This window comes from Tachypleus tridentatus, chromosome 11, assembly GCF_004210375.1.
Source record: "Tachypleus tridentatus isolate NWPU-2018 chromosome 11, ASM421037v1, whole genome shotgun sequence".
Lineage (NCBI taxonomy): Eukaryota > Metazoa > Arthropoda > Merostomata > Xiphosura > Limulidae > Tachypleus > Tachypleus tridentatus.
In genome coordinates, this window is record NC_134835.1 from 96452460 (window position 1) to 96474085 (window position 21626).

Here is a 21626-nt window from a genome sequence, read left to right on the forward strand (position 1 = left end):
ACAGTGGTTATTTATAAGCTAATTTTGAAATAATAGATATTTTTTAACAAAGTAAGACTTTTTTTTATTGTAAAAGAAATTCATTTTATTATTCCATTACAATTTCATTGATCAAATTGTGGCACACAGTAACAACAACAACATAACATTAATAAATAATTAATAACCGGATTCGAATTTAGCTCTTCCGCGACGTTCACGACAATTAATAGTTTGGTAGTTTATTTTTGGAATAATATATTCTAAAATATACTTATTTATGTTGACAGTCGCTACAGTGCAGTAAAGCTGTGGCATTCACTGATTCCAGGAGCTACATCTCAAATTATTTTATTTTTCGATGACTTACGACGAAGTATGTCTAATAGTTTCTTTCTATTTTTATCATCTCAAATCTAGTGCGTAGCAATGAAAGTGAAAATAGATCCGTTCTGTCACTGTATAAATTCCAATATAGACCATCTGAATAACTTATGTAATTATAATATTACTATCTTTAAAAATGCGGGCAGAATATGCGTGTATATATTTGTTTGGTAATGCTTTATTCAATGGAATAGTGAGTAACACAATATTGTAATACGAAAGCAGAGAAACACTCTTTCAGAGTATCATTACACACAAATAAATCTATGTTTAGATCTTTTTTCCATCAACGAAATTAACGTGTTTATATTTATAAAGGGAATACTATCTTTCTATCTAATTTAAAAGTGATAAATAATTGAGTATGTAGCAATGATACATTCTCATGTTGGATTGAATAAGACTAAGAGTCTAATATTAAAAACATAAACTTTGAAAACAAAACAAAAAACCTTATATATTCTTCAAAAAGAAAACTAGATACTGAATCATTTTAATTTTATATGAGGCTATCTGATTATTATTTGCTAGATTGGTGATTTATTTACGAAAGAGTTTACAATTAACTTACCATTCAGATGTAAATTAGATTAATCGATATTTTATGCGACATAAAAACATCTTCCGGTCTTCCCAAAATTCAAAGGTAAAGAAAAAATAACATTAAAGAATTGCTTTGCGATTATACGTGATATTACTTTACATTGTTTTAGGAGTCGTGAAATTATAACGCTATTAAAATCTCATGATCAAGTCATGCACCAGTGGTTTGATTATAGGATTCGATATGATGAAAACTATCCATGTAGTTTGTAAACCAGTAGCATCATCTAGTACACACGAATGATTTTAGGTTTACGTGCAAACCAAGAAAATTCATTTTTTTTGGAGAAGCTATGCATAACAAAAATCGACAAAAAATAGATATTATAGATTTAATTTACTTTCAGAAGACCGAATACTATTTTCCAATAAAAGGATAACGATAACAGGTAAACAATGCGTGGTTAAATAAACTTTGTAATATTTATACTAAAAATTTTTTGTTTGTTATTGGGTTCTCTCCCTTATTTAAGTGAACTGGTCTTGATGTCAGAGCACCTAAAATATTGAACAACTTACATGGTACGGAATGTACGTGTTTTAATTTCGATTATTCTTTTGTGCTCAGGATTTGGCACATATCTTTATTTTCTTTGAAAGTTTTACTAAATACACGTTGAAGATAGGCCATACGTTTTAAAATGTAAAATTTGTAATGATATTCACTAAAAATACAATGCAACTTAAGCTAGTAGCTACATAGTCGAATTACGTATATGGGGAAATTTTAATGCCCCATGGTGAGTCACTGATAAGCTTAGAGACGTACAAGCACGCAATAAAAAACTACCTGCTATGTAGCTATGCACTAAAATAAAAACAAACAAATTTTTTGATAATTGCAGAAACAATCTAAACTCGTAACATTTTTATATATCTCAAGCATAGGTATGACTATTTAGGCATAAATATTACATGACAATTTCAGGACTGGCATGACCTGCTGATTTTGGAATTCGACACGAAATCTGCGGTTCATGAGATCAAAATCCGGCTTGAACCACTCCACCCTTTGAACTCTGGGGGCTTGTAATATGACGGTGAAAACAACTATTCCTTGGTAGAAAGTAATTCAAGATTCGGCGGTGGGTGCTGCAGGCCGATTGCCTTTTCTCTGGTCGGTAGCTCAAAATTAGGGACGTCGGTAGATAATTTTAGTTGTTTTGTCTTAAATAAAAAACAGCATGTTAGCGTGTGTAGCACAAATGAATAACATTATCCTTCCCTCAGATATCATCATAAAATATCAACAATATGCTTAGTAAGAGTATTTATCATATGAACGGTAAGATGTAGATCGGGAAGCGTGAAAGGTAATGTAAGAATATAAGAAAAACAAAGAGGTGAGAATTCATGCACATTAAGATAAAATGTAACAGATATTAGAAACAGGAAGAGTAAAGAGAAATAATATTTTTTATGTTGCTAAAAACTCATTTTCTCAATTGCTTTTTTAGATTCAAGGTTACAGCTGAGCATTATAACTGAAAACGACTAACACGTTCATGTTTTTGATCATGAAAATATTAAAGACGTATATTTACAATAGACACCGAGCTCAAAAACAGTTAGAAGTTCTGGTATTATTGCTGTAGGAAGATGTCAAAAACACCTTTATGTGTGGAACAAAATCATTTTAACAGGTAGTTTGCGTTTCGTAGTTCAGTATGATAATAGGTATAAACTTATCCGGGTAAAATATGGAATTATGTCCGCCCAATTTTCATGCAGGAACGTAATCTTTATGATGGTGGTGGTAAAAGTATAATGTGGATTGAAATGAGCATCATTGAACGTACAGGTAACTATATTCTGAGGCGATATATACCATTTATGCCACATGGTTGTTTCCAGTTGGTGAGGCAGTTTGTCTGGTAAATTGGTGAACGTACCGTACATCCCGAATAATGATATACGTCATTAATGTCACACACTGAGTGGTTATAGCATGTCGCTAATCTTAGATGTTGGAGCGATTTGGCTAGTGAATTAACGAACGATCGACAAAGGTAAAATTTACTTGAATCAACATCTAACACCTACATTAAAACAGTTATTATAAAAAAAAAACAAGAAGTTAAGAAAGAGGCAAGTTGTAAACAAGAAGTTAAGAAAGAAACAAGTTTTAAATAAATTTTTGATGAGATAGTCGGAAAGGGACGAAATAAGGAAAACAACGAAGACAATTTAAGTAAACTGACAACATGAAATAGAAAATGAATTTAAATACACTTATGTAAAAAAGTATTCAATTTACTCAAGTTGAATAGAATGTAAAATATTTGACTTATAGTCGAAATAACTCAATGCAGCTATTACACATAAATATAAGTAGTATTACGAGTAATCTAAGGAGATTGAATAAACCTTACATCTATTTCGAACAATGGTGTATGTAAGAGCGTTCTCCTATCCCTTTTATGACGGCTGCTTCCCATGCTGAGTTTAAAAATATACGCACGCAAGCAAAGCAAAACATTTACTTTTGAAAGGACGCGAGAACAGGCATGAATAATGTTGATCCAAAATTTTATTTTGTAAGCAGGATGTTCTACTCTCAATTGTTTGGAATTAATTACACTATTATTCACATTTCAACTTGGTTTGACTCGCTCTGAATTTCGCGCTAAGCTACATAAGGGTTATCTGTGCTAGCCGTCCCTAATTTAGCAGTGTAAGATTAGAGGGAAGGCAGCTAGTCATCACCACCCACCGACAACTCTTGGGATACTTTCTTACCAACGAATAGTGAGATTGAGTGTCACATGATAACGCTCCCACGGTTGAAAGGATGAGCATGTTTGGTGTGACGGGGATTCGAACCCCCGATCCTCGGATTATGAGTCAAATGCCGGGATTCATTTCAACCTAAAGAATAAAAATGTAGATTTACCGTATGTTATTGTAAGCGGACTTTTAGCATGACTGAAATGTTGAATAATTACTTTTCGCAATGAGCGCTATTTGTAGCTTAGAGCTGTGGTTTTAAGTAAAACTGATAGTCTAACACAATTAATTTTTTAAAAAAACATTCATGAATTAAATAAATTGATTTAAAATATTCCGTCTCTGGGAACGAGTATTTTTGTTTATAATGTATAAGTTTGAAAATAAAGTAATAAGTAAATTATGAAATCCGTTGCTATCAGCTAGACAGATGTGAGTCGTTTAATAAATGTATACTGTATAGCAGGTCAGAGGGAGAATTTTTTTATGTTAAGATTGATACAAAAGTTAAAATTCAAAACAATAATAGGAGAAACGTTGAGTATGAATCTAGAAGAAAATGATTTAATACCTCCTCATATGTTACGGAACTTTATAATATATGAGTTCTTAAATGAATCAAATATTTTATTAAGTGATAATTAAAGTAGAAATGTAATTATGTTGACACTGTAAACATTGATTTGATGGATGGAAGAAGTTATGTTAACGAGGATATGAATGTAAGGACTGTGTTTGGGCTTGAATCATGTATGCATGAAACAACTAGAGAAGTAAACTAATCAATTTCATGTTGATATTATGTATTTACAAAACAATATTAGAGAACAAAAGAGTTTTTTGCAGTAATTATGAAAATATCAACAACAAAACCTTACCCTATAATATTAAAATTAAATAATTTGAATAATATATGAATAATATAAAACAGTTTAAGAAAAGCCTAATTATCAAAATGTTAAAACAAAATTTAAGTAAAATAAATTATGAAAGAAATATATACTTGTACAGGTATTAATAATACATGTGTGAAATATATACAGAAACATTAAAAAACAATATAATGAAGTTACTGTGTAAAATGTTATAAAATAAACACAAACATTTAAGAAACCATGTATCACAAATGAAATGTGAGAATTAATAAAGGTTATTGATACAATTTATGAAAATAATAAAAATACCTCTTTGATAAATATTATAAAGATATTTTTAATACGTCCCTCAGGAGCCAAGATAATACAATTTGTTGAATATTAAAACTTCCAAAAAGGATGGTTTTGGAAGTATCTTTTCAAGAAAAGTTTTTATTTGTGAAACTCAGCATCCTCAAATTTCCATACTTAAAGTCACACTCTCAGCATCATGAATTAAACAACTGCCAACCTTTTAAGTTTCTACTCTCACTTTTTTTCTTTAGCCTCTAATTGAGATATGAACGGTTTCACCTGTGATTCGGTATGGAAGGTCAAAGCATTATGATAGTCAGTAGTAGGATAAGTAGACAGGAACAGTTTGAAAACAGCTATAGGCATAGCGCTGTACTCGTCTTGCTGCACTACATCTACCAAGGTGATTCTAAACGGTTGCTGAATATCTTATGCCATTTGGAGACTTCCATGCTTCTTGTGGTTGACTGTTAAGCTCGTGATAAGCTGACGGATTTCAGTCGCCTTACCAGTTCATATCATGTTTCGCAGCCTCAATGCTAAAATAGTGCGATAAATTATTCTTTTTAACCAGTTAAAATGTTTATAAATTTCAGTTCAAATCATGAAAAACCGGTTTGGGTAGTTTATGTTTTAACAAGAAAGGTTCCCCATTGGTCCGTAATGGAGTTATTAAATATTATAGAAATAAAATTAATCAAAGGCCAAGAATAGTAAAAAGTAATTTAATTTTGGGAATGTAAAATAGTTATAAAGACTAATGGAATTTTATTAACTTGTTAGTTGATAAAAAGATATTTATAACAGAAATAAATCACCTGTGTGATTTAACTTTAAGTTATAAATTCGGCAGACTTATTGATTATACACTTTGTTCGTTTGAAGTTAAACACAAAGCTACAGAATGAGCTCTCCATGTTTTGTTCACCACGGGTATCGAAAATCCAGTTTCAAGCGTATAAGCCCGCAAACATACAGCTGTGCCACTGGGGGCTGATGATACACATTAACATAGAATAATTAAAATTTCCAATTATAAACGACTTGCCCAGAGTATAAGCTTGTTTTTTGTAAGCAAATTATCTATTAAAAAATTGAATTATTATACAAATCTATTATACAAATTGAATCTACTTTTAATGAAACATACATAGTAATTAATGTGTGTATAAACAAAATAAGTGTTTGCAAATTTATAGAATGATTGTTATAGAATATTTATATTTAAAAATTGACAAAAGTTTAAGCTGTAAAAACATGTTAAAATTTGTTAAACATTCTAATATTTATGCTCATTAATTCATGATGGAATTTTCATATGAGAAGGAACTTGTATACAATTTATCTACTCTTGAATAATCTCAGTCATACCAAAGCTATTTGTTTCTTTACAGAATATTATCATAAAAATATAACACCAAGTAATGACAAAAATTAAAACAATTCATACAAGGTATATTTTACTAAAAATGCTTCATATGAGATATTTGTTGATATTTCTAGAATATTATTACTCATCAAAAAATAAAGAAGCGATTATGAATAAATATTTTAGTCAGCTTACCACCAAAATATACGATAATTTACCTTTAATGATAAAAAATGAAAATAATGTAGCTAAATCTATGGTACATTTAAGAAAATATTTGATTACCTATGAAAATGTAGAAGATATTTTAAAGTTAATAAAAAGAATTACTGTTATTTTTAAATTAAGTATATATAAGTTAATGCAAAATATTTAATGGTAACTTGAACGAGGTAAAAGCTCTTCAATTAATTATAAGTTATTTTATAATGTATTGCATTTATAATTTAATCTGTAGTGTATTTGTGTATATAATTAATTGTATTGTGGTGGCAATATTCTACGACCTTTGATACTGTTATATATTGGATGAATTAGTCTTGACGTTTGTCTATTAGATAATAATTTTTGCTCGTACCATGCTAAGCTCTTCGACACATCTCTTTTAAGAAGAGAGACTGACGGAATAAAGCGGCCTGCTTACTTATCGGATTTAAATCGATCACTTATGCGATGTTCTTGGAGACACGTTGTTTATGATAACAAAGCTGCTCTGGAAATAGCTTTTTCAAGGGAGAAGTCCAGGATTTTTTAAGACCTTAACAACATTTGATGCATGTAACATTGATGCCATGTTGCACTTACTCTTCGTTGAAACTAAACATTACATTGAAATGTTAAGAATAGTAAAGATGTTAAAACACTTCTTACAAATGTGAGTGACCAGTCATTTGCACTTCATATCACACGCCTGATTTGAATAAAAAGTAACAATATTTACATTATTATGTATCAGAGATTTTGCCATGTCAAACTTATAATATTTTATATTCCAATTATGATTCAGTCATTTAGTGTAATGTATGATTTACATAGCTTTAGTCAATTCTTAAACACAATGTTCTAAATTTTTATTACTGCTGCTTTGATGTTTTATTAAATAATAAAACTTCAAATACATGTGCAAATACGTATTTTTATATAGCAACATATATAGCTTTCCCAATAACCTTCTTTATTATTAAGGTATTTATTGATTTTTGCTTCAATTATATCTCTTGGGTGGTTCATAGAAGTTTTTCTCTTGTCATTATCTGATGCTGGTGATATTATAAAACTTTTCATTTTAAAAGTAGTTTTGAATCTTAAAGAAGTGCTACAGGTGAGGATGTTTTCTCCTAAAATATATATAAATGTATTAATGTTACAAATTTAAAGTCCATTAAACAGTTTAATTTCTGTATTTGCCATTAGTTACCTGGTAAGTGAAAATATTAATCATGAGACACCGCACAATTAGGCTTAACAGGAATATTGTTGTGTTGTTCATTCGTAAAAACAGTGAAGTTATGTTAAAATGTTGTAAAATCAAATTATCGTTTTCTGATATATGTGATGAATAATTATGTTATCGTAAAACCATGTGAAGTAATCATAATAGATAAAATCATTGTAACTTAGGAATTCATCTTTATATGACAATGTGTGTATAGAAAATAAACTCAAGATTGGAAAATGTACACATTTGAGGGTAAAGGAATATATTATTAGAAACACCAGTTCTCACTTTCTGAAAAACCTCTGAAGTTCATTCCTACGTTAATACTTAAGATATATACTAAATTCTTTCACAAAACTCTGTTAGGAATGTTTCGGTTAAGAAAGACTTACGAAGTACTTTAGGAATACAATTATCTGGAATAAATAGATATTTTAAACAAAACAAAAGGTCATTTACGTTAATCAGAATGTGTACAAAGTAATCTAATGTGTTATTAATACGTTTTATTACATATTTACGTAATATATTCTTCTTTTAATTGACTTTAACAAGGTTTCTTTCAGTTTATTAAGAAAAATATTAAGTTAGGAAAGATATTCAGAATTTCCTCAATACAGACATGAAGCACTTCGTGAAACATTTTGAGAAAAATCTTCTGTTTGCTGTTAAGCTCAAAGCTATACAACTACCTATTTGTGCATTGACAACCACTAGTATTCAAACTTGATTGTTAATGTTATAATGTCGCAGAATTAAACTGTGGGGAGAGGTTCTTAGGAAAGATATAATTCTAATTTATGTCTTAAAAATGACTTCTTTCGTTATACTGATCCCAGGTTTTAAGGTGAATATTGATGTTTACTTACATCAATGATTTTTTCTTAAACCAAAGTTACTAAATTATCTTAGAAATAAATAAAGAATTTTCCCTTAGGATGAATGGAAACCGCATTCGACAAATCATCTAAACTTTTGTTAGATATAATGAAAGTTACTATTTTTGTTAATTATTGTGCTGCAAAGGTGAGTATCTAGAACAATTTAAAACGTCTGTTGCAAAATGTAAGTAGAGTTATCTGAGCTCATGTATAGCGTTGTTGTATGACTACTACTAATTTTTATTCGTCACTTTACAATCCTTTACTTGCAAATACGTATAAACTTATCCAGGATTCTTTTCTTTTTACTGTAATTATAGTTTTTACTTTACAATATGAAAGTACAGACTTTCGTTTATTTAGATATGTAAGCAATTAAGCTTGAACTTTAATTTTTCTGAAGATCAATTTTCGCCATCGATATGTATAAATATATACATACTATCTAGAACACAAAGCTAAAGTTATTAACATTGAGAAAATTTAGGTAATTTCTTTTGAATAAAATAGAGTATGCTCAAGAAATTACTCTATAACCATTGAAATAAAAATGTAAAATTGCAAGACTTTAATCTGCGAAGCCACTTAACAGCTAGTAGCGATCCAATAAATAGCTTTAGTGCAAATAACACCTGGCTTACCAACTATTGCTAACTAAAAATTTTGGGTTGCGTTTTATGTTAAGAAACATTGTTCTAAATTATCGCGTCAAATGGCGTAATTCTCAAGTTTTACTTCTTCGAAAAAAATTCTGAAGATCACGAAACTGCGTGTTTCTGATTTAATTTAATTATTTTTTAAAATTTTGCGCAAAGCTACACGAGGGCTATTTCCGCTAGACGTCTCTAATTTAGCAATGTAAGACTAAAGGGAAGGCAGCTAGTCATCTCCACCCACCGCCAACTCTTGGGCTACTCTTTTACCAACGAATAGTGGAATTGACCGTCACACAACGCCTCCACGACTGAAGGGGCTAGCATGTTTGGTGTGACTGGAATTCGAACCCGCGACCCTCTGATTGTCGAGCACCTCAACACCTGGCCATGCCGGGCCGGTTTAATTTAAATTCGGAAATAGATCTGTAGGGTAGAAAGATAATAAGGATATAGGAACTCATGTTAATTTTCAGATCACTTGGTCACTATTTATAGACAGGTATTTCTCAACTTGTGTTGAGAAAACATCAACAAAAATAAAAAAAAAATTAACTACATGACAGAGAAATCAACTCGATATTTTTATTCATGGCAGTTCTCGTAATAATTCTCATTGGAGGCTTTCTCTGTAACTTCTAGTTTAAGCAAATAGTTCAATAATCCTATTTTTACATATATTAATATATGCACCATATAAAATCACAATTGCGTAGCATAAATCATGTAACATAAATAAAATGAAAAAGATTATTTCTGTTATATTGTTGAAATATTCTTTGATGCTTTTAGCAAAAAATAACTCAATTAAAAATACTAAAATTAATTTCTTTACATTTATATTAACAGAAATGACTAGTAGGAATGTGTTATAAACTGCTTATAGCCTCAAGTGACTATAATTATAAGTCATTTGTCGAAAAGGGTGAATTATACAGAGAAGTAGGATCGGAAAACACAAGACAGTTTATAAAAGTCTTTGAAATAATACTGAAAAGTTGAAAAATACTTTATACTCGTACACCCTTTTTTACACAAACATAAAAAAACATTTTTTCGCAATAAATAGCTTCGTTTATGATATTATACAACGAGCTTCTGTCACTCTCACGATTGACCGTGATGCTTGAAAAAATTCCGAGTATAACAACGAAGTTGCTACATCCGGCAAAACGGTAACGTTTCGAGTTTGTTGCACCCCGAAGTCAGCTTAAGTTGTTTGTTTTGAAAGCTGAACTTAAAGTTATCTAGAATAAGTTTCACCTGCATAAAACACATTAAGTGGTTGTACTTGATGATAATATATTAAATAAAACCTGAAATTGATATTACTGGTTTATCAGTCGTAATTATTAGAAAACATTGACGTGGTAAAGCCAAAATCCAACTTTGAGAATACAACAAAAATATTATATTGTATGAATCATACTATTGTTATATTTCTCAAAATGCTTTAATGTTTCTTGTACTACGATTATTGTCTTAAGGTGAGAAATAAAAGTTTTCTATCAACAATTTTCTAATCTTGAAAGACAAAAATAGTTTATTAATTAAGCTAATCATTACCACTGGGCTTAATGTCATTTGTGCTAATATTTTTGTGCTATTCGTGTAAAAAGTACATAAAGTTGGTATATAATGCAATTTAGATTAGAAATAAGGATAGAATTGTTTACAGCTTATCTACGCTTGTTTATAGTAACACAAATTTACCTGATATTGCAGTAAACTTAATCATTTTGGGAGTAATACAAAATTTATTTTACTTCTAATGTGTCGATTTATTTATGTTATTTACATTCTAATCTAACAAGTCAAATTCCTCAGTGAGAAATGTCACGTGTTATACTTTATATACCTCCCACTAGTACAGCGGTATGTCTCCGGATTACAATGCTAAAATCAGGGGTTCGATTCCCCTCGGTGGACTAAGCAGACAGCTCGATGTGGCTTTGCTATAAGAAAACACAGTTATACTTTATTTCGGACGAATCTCAGATTTATTATATTACTTATGTCAAATAACGCGAAATTTCAATTTTGATTTAGAAGTTTATAAAATGATAATGTGTCAATTTTTTGTTATTTGCCAACGAGACTGAAACACAAAATTTCCCTTTTTAACAAACATATATTTTAACATACAAATATAAAAACAATGCAATTTATAATAACAATTATTACTAATACTTATTACAAATGATGGTTTATATACAAGAGTTTTGAAACTCACAAAAACTGCTTAATTTTATATTCACTCTAGAACCAAACAATGTTTGGTGTGACAGAGATTCAAACCCGCGACCCACGGATTACGTGTGTCTTAGTGTTAGAAGTCTTCAAACTTACCACTGAGGGATTTGAAAAAAAAACAACTAATATGTTCGTTAATAGATGGTTTTAAAAATTAACTACAAATTGCATTCACAAGACACATTATAGAGGGCAATTATAAGGAAACCTTTATATTTAAAACTATTATAATAATTATAATTGAGGAAAATTATCATAAATCCACAAAGAAGTATAATTTTTAGTTAGGGAAGCTTGGAAGTTGTAGTATATATTCATTCAAGAATAAACAGTTTTTAATATGTGGTTTTCTTTATTACTGAGTACGGCATTAGTATAAATGAGATATATTCTATTTTTTTTCTCAGCTATGTCATACAATATGCTAATAGTATCGAAATACTACAATGGGAATTCCCATCAAATGATTGCAATGTTTCAAGGTTATAAAATGTAACATTTGATATATCACTGCCCTCCGGTGGTTAAGAGGCAAGTTTGAGGTCTTATAACGCTAAAAATTGCAGGAGAGCACAGACCGCGAATTATGCAACTCTGTGCTTAACAATAAAAAGAAAAAGGCTATATTATTATAGCAGTTAATTATTGAAATAGGACAACATTATGTGCTAGTGCAAAATTCCAAGGCTATTCAAACAAAAATAAAATATGGTTTTATTCAAGTTAAAGAGTGAAATGTGGTATTTATGATCATAATGTTTTGGAATCATAAAAGCACACTTTGGTGAAAGTTTGTAACGTTAAGGAGCTAAAGTGTGACAGTCTTTCGTTTATCATTATTAAGTATTAAAGCTAATATGCGACAGAGCTGTATTTATTTGTCATTCTGTCAAGACAAAATGAGATATTTCATTGGAAAACCAACGAACGCATCACCATGTATATAACTACTTAATTTTAGTTTGTATTAGTGCATGATAACTAGCTACGCAACATGTACGCAATTATTTATGTTTAATTGCGTAGCAATACTATCCTTAAAAGTATATACTTATATTTCTGTTTAATAACTTCACCAGTTTATTAACAAGTACATACATGGACATTTCTCCCTAATTAACTAACACTACACCACATGTATCAGTACGTATTTCTGCTTAAAAGATAATTCTCATTCCATTCATAGTAAATATATATTAATTTTTCTGGTTCATTAACTAGCGCAACTTTATATGTTCTTAAAACATGATCTTTACGAATGGAATAACAAAACGTAACCAATGTCTCGCTACTCACTAAAACAATAATCACTGAGGTTAATGTAATACAAGGTTCGTTGTATATACTTCTGAAACACAAGTTTAAACAAACTCAGGAAATGGATTTTTAGAGGATTAAACGAGATTTAAAATCTCTAGTATTTTTTAGGGATACATCCAAATAAATGGTTTTGAACATTTGGATTATGTGTTAATAATAAATAACAATTACACTCTTCGGGAGGGTTCACTGTTAAACATGGTTTGTATGTGGCTTGCTTTATTATTTTAGTTAAACTTGGATATCTGTCACGTCATTTAATGTTTTAAAGGTATGAAACCACACAATGGGCTATTTGTGTTTTGTCCACCACATGTATCAAATTCCGGTTTCTAACGCTGTAAGTCCGCAGACATACCGCTGTTCCTCGGGGAAGGGGTGCTTTCCGTAGACTCTAAAATATTGTAATAACAATCTCTTTGTTTAAAGCTAACAAAAGTTACATAGGCTTTGGAGTACCATTTTAAGTACTATATAGGGTAAACATCTGTTAATTGGACAAAAAGTTTGACGAGACAGAAAAATAAAAAAAAACTGCAATAAAGGCGAAGAACAAGAGAGTACGTGAAAAATTAATAAGAGAGTACCTGAAAAATTAACAAGAGAGTACATAAAAAATGATAAACTTCTGAAAAATTTAAAAAGATATTTGTAAATATTCTAGTTGTTTTGCATTTTCGTCTTGTGGTGGTTGGTAGAAAATTTGAATAGTTATAAAGCAAATATCAGGTCATCACTTTTACTCAGAATCATATGTGTTATTCAGGAAAATTAGAATATGGTACAAGTGTTTCAGAAATTGACAGAAAGTGTTCATATGCTTTCTGTCATTCTCAGAGAAACATCGCGTTTTCGTTAAACGAATTTATTGGAAACACTATGTTTTATTGAGAGTGATTTAGTGATGCTCACAATAACACACAGACACACATTTTATTCAAATCACCATTCACGATTTGCTGAAATAAAGAAACATAAAGAGAGAGAAAAAAAGAAGATATACAGTGTAATATGTTCACACTCTACTGAATAAAACTTATGATCTTCAGTGTGCTTCTTAGATGTTTAGATATAATCCATTTATATATGAGGTTTAATTTATATATCACCTTGTAGGCGTATATAGGTATATGTACATAGTTATGAGCATATTAAAATATTAACAGAAATATCTGTGGTAGAAATCTAAGTAAGCTGAGGCAGTGAAAATATAAGATATAATATTACTCTTAATAAACTGCTCCGCCTTCATCGCTATAAGCCGAGTTTCGATGCTAGTGATGTTGTAAGTGAGTGAAATAAGGTTTTAAATGTTACAAATTGTATAGATAATTTGTAGCCTCACACTCATAAACAAAGAACGAAAACTGACTTTAAAATTAATTGTCTCAATAAAGCAATTCTTGGGAGAGTAACATATTAATTACATATAATTATACGATATGACATACAGCAACAGAAGACAGTAATTCTAAATTCACATAGAATTTTCGTTGTTACCTTATTCAACTGGTCTAGTTGTCGTAAGTGATGAGGGATGGGGCTTTATTCTTTTTTTTTAATGTAATTTACCAACGATTTCGGTTCAAATATTTACTGCTGTCGTTAACGTTCTAATGTTTCACATTTTGTAAGTTATCGTATGTTATTGTACAGTCATCGTTAGTTATGTAGGAAATATATATAAACCCATATTTTACTATAAACAACAGTTTTATTCTTAAGATAGCTTGATTACTATTCTAATTAATTATTATGTCTGTAATTTAATTCGCTTTTTGCGATGATGCGATTTTTCTTTCATTGACTAACATTTCTAGGGCAGATGACATTTTGGGACGCAGAATATTGGACGTAAAACACATATCAGATATGTTCAGTGTGCATATATATATCGGACTATTACATGGGACCCATGTGTTGATTGTTATTTAACGAGTCTCGTACTGAAGATGTACGTGACTTTACAAATAAATATTGTATGAAACTGTATGTTTTTCTTAGAGCAAAGCCACATCGGGCTATCTGTTGAGCCCACCGAAAGGAATATTGTATGAAACTTCATTCTAAACTAAATAATGAAACTATAGTTTTCAATTTACTATTGAAAATTAAAATTATATGTAGCACCCATATAATATAAAACATTACAAATTATCAGATTCTACAGGTATTTATTACGGTATGCATTGAAAGATTTATACAAAAGACCCATAATAGGTAACTAAGAAATAGTTTCTTGTAGAGCTACTTCCCCGTTACAGAACGAGTATTATATAAAATACCCCCTAGTGAGGAACTATTAATTCAACATGTAAACTTAAAACGTTTATGTTATTGATATTCCTTTTCTGTTTTGCCCATAAGTTTTGTAAAAAAAAAGAAACATTTCTGTCGTGAACTTTAAAATTTCTTTAACAGATAGCTTTAAGTATTACTATTCAGGTTTGATTTGTTTTCTACGTTAATTTGGCAATGACCTATTCGATTAAAATCGTTACGTGATCTCTTTCTACGGTTTGCTGATTTAATAATGAGTGCAAGCTGTTAGTTCTTCTGATGTGCTCATAAACCACCAGGTACGGCTGATAAACGAGTGGAGATTACTTCATACATTATAAACAATATTGCTAACTCGTATGTAACCAGATTTTACTGTTTAGTTGCATAAATTTATATTATAGTTTTATAGAAGCAGATGCATAGATATTTTGCAAACCACAGAAATGACCTGCGTTACAATGTAAAACACATACAAACTAGATTTAATGCTGCAAAATAATAGTATAAATACTGTGATTAAAACTAAAAGACAAAACATTACATATAAATCCTTATGTAATATGCTGAATTGACCTTAAATCAGCCTTTCCAACAACTTAGACATGTGGAGAGTGTTTCCAAATCTTTGTCAAATTTTCACTTAATTCTGATTTAGTGTGAGTTGAAAATAATTCAGTTACTTATTTTATATGAGTAAAATAAATTACAAAGGTATGGATACAAATTATAACAGCGTTTGTTACTATTCTTATGATCAATAAAATACACCATCATGTATTGTTTTATTTGTTTGATTTTGAATTTCGCGCAAAGCTACATAAGGACAATCTGTGCTACCATTTCATAATTTAGTAGTAAAAGATTAGAGGAAAGGCAGATAGTCTTCACTACCCACCGCCAACTCTTGGGCTTTTCTTTTACCAAAGAATAGTGTGATTGACCGTAACTTTATAATGCCCCCTCTTCCCCACGGCTGAAAGGGCAAGCATGTTTGGCTTGACGGGGACACCACTATGTAATACATTCTTCAGGAGGTAATTTAAAATAATAAAACTTAAATTACACATATGTTATTAACACAGAATGTGGATCCTCTATAATTAGAGCAGCGAAGGCAGGTTTCTGTCTTTAAAACACACGAAGGAAAACCAACTACGTGTAAAATGTATTGAGAACTGGATAAATTGTATAAGAAACAAATTGTTGAATCATTGCTATATGAGGTTTAATATGAGGGAAAATGTCTTCTGAAATTAACGTAATTCTTTAAAAGAAAGGAATAATGAATCAATAATTAATACCTTATTGAAGAAACTGTATGAGAGAGTTGACTGGGTAAAATTTCAGGTGGATACTATGCAGAGAAAAACTAAATATAATATTCAAAAATTCTTATGTTTTCAACTAAATTAAGCTTAGAACAAGTTATAAAAATGTTTGTAAAGTTTCCTTTTGGAATAAATATAGAAAATAAAAATACATAAAAGTAAGAATTTTCGAGTTTTACTTTTACACATATATAATTTCTTATTTTAACTAAAAAACACGCCGAAACAAAAACATATTGTTTCGGCTTGTTTTGAGTTAAAATAAGAAATTATATAATTAGTCAGAGTTTTGGATTTGCTATTTTTAACGCAGTCCTTCTTTATGATTTCACTGTTTAACTTCATTAAAATGTAATTATTTTTACCATTATACATATATATATATTTATATAACTGCTCTTCTCTAGTGGCACAGCAGCATGTCTGCTTGCGGACTTACAACGCTAGAAACCGAGTTTCTATATTGCTACTGTGGCAGAACACAGATAGTTCACTGTGTATTTTTGTGGTTTATTCAAAACAGCAATATACAAACTGCTCAAAAATGTTAAAAGAACAAGTAAGTTCTCTTATATAATTTTTCTCAGTGTTTCAAATGTGATAATAATTTTATTTTTTAGGTAATTTTGCCTCATTTCACTTCCATCTGTATCCATTTTTTAATGTGTGATGAACGGTAAAACATGGAGAAATAAAATGTTTAAAAATGACCAATATCACGAAAATTGATATCCCATATTAAACAATACTGTAAAGTGTTTACATGCGTTATCTTGGAGTTCCTGTACATTCTGAAGAGGGTGCTGGAGTTCACTAACACGCCTACACAACATATCACATCAATGTTCAATCGGATCTAAATCTGGAGATCCATATACAGTCTGGCAACGTGGGCTCGCGTGTTAACCTGCATGAAAATGAACCCATCGTCGACAGCACCGGCAAAAGGCCTCACAATGGGTTTCAGAATTTCGTCTATATATCTCTTGCGTTCAGAGCACCCCTGTCGAGTATGAGTATGTCCGTGTGGCCACCCAAGCATATGCCTGTCCTGACCATTAGAGAACCTCCTCCATAAGCGTCAAATTGCACAATGTTACAGACGGAACGTTGCTCTCCTCGGCGTCTCCACACTCTCGCTCGTCCATCATCACGAGACACAGTGAACCTGCTCTCGTCTGTCCACAACATAGTGGCCCATCGACGAAGTTCCCAGTCCAGGTGCTGACGAGCAAACTCCAACCTGGCTGCACGGTGAACTGTTTGGGTCGACACACGGGTTCCAGTGGAATGCTGAAGGTCATTTCGCTGTTGCTAACCTGTCTCACAGAGCGGTAGTCACGATGTAGCGGTCTTCTCTGGCTGTTGTGCCACGATGACGGCCTTGACCTGGTCTCCTGCCATAAGAGGTTGCCTCCTGGAAGCGTCGCCAAAGTCGACTGATAACGTTTAGTGACACACCAACGCGCTGTGCCACACTCCTTAGGGTCTGACCATCCTCCAGATGACGCGTGACTGCTTGGGTATAGAAGATGAAGGTACACACTGACAAAACGAGCCGCAAATGATCCATGTTGGTGTTTGTTTCGAGAATTAATGAGGAATGCATAGACACACAATTCTGGCAGTTGTTTAGGAATAAGATTAATATTTCTAAGGAGATATTAACCCTCCGGAGTGCTCGAAGACTAAACAGTCCTCTTTCAACCCTGCACTTGGTAGACATTAAGAATTTTGACTAAATGATTATTGATAATTTGGGTTAAAAAATTGATAAGTTTAACATGGATTTGGTGAGTACGAATCTGGTAGGCGTGGCAGCTGACAAAGTGAAGGCAAAGTCGACGCCCGATCGAAGAAGAAGCAAGAAGCAGGTCGGCAGATAAAATATCAACGACATCTCAAACTCAAATATAGTTTCACGTGACAGCCTTGCATTGGGTACCTTGAGTTATATTCTCCTTGAGTGAAGTGAGTTTCTTTTGAGTTGCTTCAAATTTCACTCGAAAGCTTAAAAATACACTTGTAGATGAATGGATATGTTTTTCACACACGAAATTAGTTATGACAAAAATATACTGGAATATGTACTTGTTCCTTTAATTTTTTTTAGCAGTATAGTATTCTGTATATTTTATTTGCACAATGAATATTGTTATATCATATCCTACTGGCAAGTACCTAACACTGAGTGTTGTAATAGCCCAAATCATAAACTTAACAGTATGAGGAAATGTATAGATCGCGCTGACAAGTGAATGATATTAAAACAAATTGGTAATATGAAGGTTAAGAATATATCGCCCCGGCATGGCCAGGGGGTTAAGGGTTCGAATCCCTGTTACATCAACCATGCTCGTCCTTTTCAGCCGTGGGAGCGTTATAATTTGGATCAATCCCACTGTTCATTGGTACACTTGTAGATGAACGAATATGCTTCGTTCAAAAAATATACTAAAATATGTACTTGTTCGTTTAATTTGTTTAAGTAGTATATATAACTAAAGGCGCTAAACTGTAAGGCACTATTAAATAAGTTACATATAAAATGTAGATCTCAAGTGGACCAAGTGTATTTTAAATATAATTATGAAATGTTTAAAAGTTATATGTTGAGGTCAATAGGCTTAACTATTTCAACGTGACGATAAGAAAAACCAAACGAATTAGTATAAATAATATCAAAACTAAAATATATATATGTATTAAAACCAAAACACATACAAATTTCTAATTGTGGATAAATATAACTAAAAATCCTTGAGTTATTTTCTCTTTTATATTATCTTCTACCGGTTTTATGACTTCAAATGTCACTCTTCAGGCTGGAATTTCAAAGATATTAGAAACTCTTAAGTACTACTATCGTACAAACCTGAATAAACATTTTTCGAAATTTAAAAGTATAAAATACAATCATTATAAAAGTTAAATATATTAAAACATACTCAAAAATGAATTACTTTGAGCTTATCAAATATATTTTATTTTCTTCTTTTATAATTTTTATTTTGACTAAAACGTTATTTTAAATAAAGGTTTTCCTGTTGTTAAAGTAAAGTAATTTATTTTCATAATGCTTAAAGTATTAATACAAAATATACTTATTTATTACCTTTTTTGTGATTTATAACAATAATTTTTACAATTTCAACTAACCTTACTAATCTAAAGTTACTGTTACCTTCTTATCTAATAGGTGATCATAAACAGAACACATGAAAATATAGTTGTTTAAAATAAATTTGGTAGAATGTTTGCTGGCATATAAGCATTGTCGTTTTCTTTGGGAAGCTAATGTGAAATATATGTAAATTCAGCCATAATTTTAAATTGTCTCTTTCAGAAACAGAATTCATCACAATTTAGACAATCTAAAATATAGATACCACATTTTTAGAATTCCAATTAAATGAATGAAAAACAAAATATGTTATTATTTTTCTTATTACTTGTGTAGTGTTAATATGACTTATATTACAAAAACCAAAATTCTTTCACAATGAAATACCATTCTTAGGAAATTCTTTTTTTAAGACTTACTAATAAGCTTTCTGAATACTAGGGTGTCTTAAAACTACGAAAACAATAAAGAAGAATGAGAAATATGTCTTGTTTTACTTTAATAACGTTTAACTGTAATTCTAGAATTGTAATATATCATTTAAAATGTCTAAATTTGATGAATTCTTTATTTCATATTTTTCGCGCCAATCTAAATAGCAAGATATGAGGGTAGAAGTGACAAAAGGGATCACAAAAAAGACAGTAAAGTATTTTTTTAATGTGAAGTTAATGAAGTACATTTGAGATAACGAAAGTCCTAAAACTGAGACCGATCGCTAAAATATTAAATGATTTATTAAGCTTTAAGAAACCTTAATACACACAGCAACATTTAGGAATGGATGGTCGCTGAAAACAGTGGTAAAATGAAAGGAGGATCTATGAACGATTTTATTGTTCTATTATTGTTTAACCAAAGTATCTATTTTAATAGATATACACGTTAAAAGTTATTGTGCCTTATCTTTATTTTCCCGAGAAATAGAATGCATTGAGGTATAACAATGTAAAATTAATTCTGATGTGAGGACCCCGTGAAGTTACTACGTGTCACGATAACTGATTGATTGATATTATGAGAATAGTAATCTAGAAACCTAAAAAATATTGTGTTAAAAAACTCTTATTAATGAAGTTTGTTAAAACTTTACATGTACATGTAGTATGGATGCTACCAAAGAATTACAGAACTATAGGTTTTTGTTTTAAGACATCTTTCTTTCGATGTACCTTTCAACACTCGAGCTAAATCATAAAAAAGTTCAAATTCTACTCATTAGTGAAATCGTAGTCAAACAGTTGTCTTAGCAAGTATATAATTACCTTTTTTTACTATCTATTAACATGTGCGTGTGAGTTACCGTAGTTCATCACAATTCCCTCTTACACTTGTTACTACAATAACTCTACCCCTTTCACTGGTGTAATGTAATAAAACATTGCAATAGCTTCTTGTTAAAAACAAACAAACAATAAGTTTATTAGATTTTGGTCTTAAAATCGTTTAGAACAAACAAAATAAAAGTGATATTACAGCGATGCGGAATCAAAATAAGTAATAAATGGAAAGTACTCAACTTATGAAATTTTAATGCAAATTTTAAACGAATGATATTTTATTTTTTTATTCATAAATTTCGTATTTTAAAACGGAGGTCTAGCTAAACTATAATATTACTAAGAGTATTTAATAATGTCTTTGATATCTCAAAGTGTAATATTAGGTACTATAATAGATGTAGTGTTTTTCCAAATAAACACATTTTAGTAGTTTCGAGTAGGATGGTCAACAATAAATGCGATTAAAATTACCCCTTTCAATAACAATAAAAAAGACCACAAAGCCTATTTTTGTTCGAATAATATCTCGATGAAGAAGAAACCAAAACAATCTTCGAAGTTATTTTTCTTGTAATTTCAATTACATCTAATATTTGAATGTAAACATTCAAAAAGCACATATTGGTCGCTGGATTTTAAATTATAGAAGCTATTTATTTTAACAATTATTTTTTTCTCAATTGCTCTTTATGACAATCTTAAATCAGTAGTTAGTCTCTAATATCTTAATAAAACAAGTAGGTTATCTTTCAATAAGAAACTTCTGAGCTAATACCTATAATAGACGTTTTTGTTAGAATAAAGAAAAAAAAAACTTTGCACTCAAGAA

General features: G+C 30.4%; 2 long non-coding RNA genes across 5 annotated transcripts in view; one reads left to right on the forward strand and one right to left on the reverse strand.

Annotated features, from left to right (window-relative positions):
* The window catches only part of LOC143232849 (uncharacterized), a 104869-nt gene that overhangs the window by 43162 nt on the left and 40081 nt on the right, over window positions 1–21626 (forward strand). The window lies entirely within an intron of this gene.
* Window positions 1–21626, reverse strand: part of LOC143232850 (uncharacterized) — a 63269-nt gene that overhangs the window by 1686 nt on the left and 39957 nt on the right. Inside the window, exon 3 of one of the 3 annotated variants that reach the window (XR_013017818.1) lies at window positions 1242–2136. The exons of 1 other annotated variant lie outside the window; for it this stretch is intronic. This is a non-coding gene — a long non-coding RNA (uncharacterized LOC143232850). Of the gene's footprint in view, window positions 1–1241; window positions 2137–4933; window positions 5405–21626 lie in introns of those variants that run through there. One more of the 3 variants, XR_013017817.1, reaches the window with a different exon arrangement.